The sequence below is a fragment of the Euphorbia lathyris genome, chromosome 1 (genome assembly GCF_963576675.1).
Source record: "Euphorbia lathyris chromosome 1, ddEupLath1.1, whole genome shotgun sequence".
Taxonomy (NCBI): domain Eukaryota; kingdom Viridiplantae; phylum Streptophyta; class Magnoliopsida; order Malpighiales; family Euphorbiaceae; genus Euphorbia; species Euphorbia lathyris.
The window spans coordinates 43410105-43412934 of record NC_088910.1 but is presented as its reverse complement, the minus strand read 5'-3'; positions in this window follow the sequence as shown (position 1 = coordinate 43412934).

Below are 2830 nucleotides of genomic sequence, written 5' to 3'. Positions count from 1 at the left end.
CTTCGTCTGCAAGCTTTAGTTTAGAGAAAGACTTCTCTTCTTTGATGCTGAGTTGCGTTCCACTCAGCTTCTTTGGTCAGCTTCATCTTGAAGCTTTTGTTCTGAAGATGACTTGTCTTCTATTATGTTGAGTTGCACTCCACTCAGCTTGTGCTGTGTTCTCATGCTGACTTCATCCTGTCTTACTTTTTTTATATCTGTTTTCACTTATACTCAACATTGAACAAACTTATTAGTACAATTAAATCAAAGCACTTAAATTTAATTGCCTCTTAATCATGGATTAACTTAAATAATTTTGTCAAATCAAAATCATGTGGAAAGGTGTTTCAACACTTTTCTCCAACCCGGCTTCGCTTGTTAGTAGAATATACAAAGCTAAATACTATCCTAGAAAGGACTTTATGGGAGCGGCCTTGGGGCATTCTCCCAGCTTTATATGGCGAAGTATTAGAAGTTCTCAATTGATTATTAGAAAGGGTGTTAGGTGGAAGATTAGGGATGGAAGTAGTGTAAGTGTGTGGAAGGATTGATGGTTGAGGGATGCCAATAATGGGTTTCTTCAAACTCCGGTGATTGAGGGGCTAGAACACCTTAAAGTGTGTGATTTATTCATTCCGAATTCTCAAGATTGGGATAATGAATTACTTAAGGAGATATTCGATGCCAGAGACATTCGGGAAATGCACAAACTTCCGGGTTGTTCAATGTACATTAGAGACTCCTTAATCTGGCAGGCACATCCTCCTAGTCGATTCACTATAAAGAGTGCTTATCACCTGGTGACGACACTCGAGGTGGGAAAAAGACATCATGTCGAAGGGGATTGGAGGAAATTGTGGTTTGCAGAGATTCCACACAAAGTACGCTATTTTGTTTGGCAACTCGCGTGGGGTGTCTTCCTACTCGCGTGAATTTACAGCGACGAGGGCTACTGGTTCCTCATAATTGTGTGATATGTAATGGTCAATGGGAATATGATTGGCATGTGTTCATTGACTATACCTGTGCTGGTAGAGTCTGATAGATGGCGAGATTTCTAGAATTGGTTACTGATGCTGCAGAAAATGCACTTAATTTCACTGACTGGTTTTACTGTGTCTTGAGAAATTTTTTTACAGGTGGTCTCAGTTCCTTTCTAATGCGATTATGGATCATCTGGCATGCCAAAAATGCCAGATTATGGAAATATTTTGTCTCATCGCCTGAACAGATCACGACGGTTGTTGATTCTTGCCACAAAGATTGGACTCGTGCCTTGCAAATGAAGAAAATCTCTGATGCGTCCTCATCGAGCAGTGGTGTTGCTGTCTATTTTTGCTCTCGGTGGCATTCCTCGGACTCCAGTTTGATGTCTTGCTATACTGATGCGACTCGATTCGAAGATACAGACAGTGCAGGTCTAGGTGTTGTCTTACGCGACTCTAATGGCAGATTTATTGCTAGACGTTCTGTTAAATTATCATAATGTCCGCTAATCAGAGAATGTGAGGCTGAGGCGTTACTAGGCGCGATGCAGTGGATGTGCAGACAAAATATCAGAGTTAATGCAATTAATTCCAATACGGCAGATGCAATTAATTCCAATACGGCAGATGATTCAGAGTTTGGAGATTTAATCGCTCGATGTCGAGCAAGACTTGAAGCAAATGACTCTTACTTAGTCAAATGGATCCGAAAGCAAGCTAACAAAGTGGCCCGTGCTATTGCACGATCGTCACGACTTAACTCTTGCCCAATTGTGTTTAATTCTTTATCGAGTTTTTATTTCACTTAATATGTTACATTTTTTTCAGGCAATGGCTCATTAATTAATTCATTCATTATTTGATTAAAAAAATTAGGATAACACTTTCTACCATATTCTATCCAAACTCCTTTATTTTTAGTTTCATTAGGATTTTCCCGTGTATTATGTGTAATCTTAATTAAGAGAGATTAATCAATATATTAGACCAACTATAATGGTCATAACTTAGTTATTACTATTCCATGTGTAGTCATAACTAGACCTGTTCATGGGTTGGGCCGGGTTGGGCTTGGGCCGGGCCTAACTGGGCTTGTCACATAATTACTTTGTCCAAACCCAACCAAGTCCGCACTATATTTACATCGGGCTCGGACCGGATTGGACCAAGCTAAAAGAACGAATTCCCAAGCCCAACCGGGCCCGACCCAACTAATATCTTTGTATTTTTAAAAAAATTAAAATTAAACTAAAAAATTATACTATAAATATAAATAATAAAATACAATAAACTAAATTTTAGAGGATTATTTCAATAAAAATCAATTAATGCAATCCTAAATAAAAAAACACTTTTTTATAGTAATAAATAAAATAGTAACAAAAATATGTACATGTTAACCAATTCTAAAAAATATATGGTTTGGAAATTTTTATGTTGAAGAAATTTAAATTTTTTTATTTTTGGAATATAAAATTTATTAAACTATAAAAGTTATTAAATTAAAATTATTATTAAAATTTTAGATCGGGCTGGGATGGACTTGAGTTTTGAGACAAATCCCAAGCCCAACCTACTCTATATACGGGCCTAAGCGGGATGGGGCCGGGCCGGGACTATTACGAAACATATACGTCCAAGCCCAGTCTTTGAAGAGCGGGCTTGGACGGACTGAGCGGGCCAATGGACTTTTGAACAGGTCTAGTCATAACCAACCACTAGATGCAAAAGCAAGGTCATAAAGGTCATAGACAAACAATAACTTTTAAGTTACAAACAATAACTTTCTCCCAAAAAAATCCAAAAAGCAAAGTCATAAAGGTCATAGACAGCTCAGATGCACCAGATCTAGCGTGTGGGGG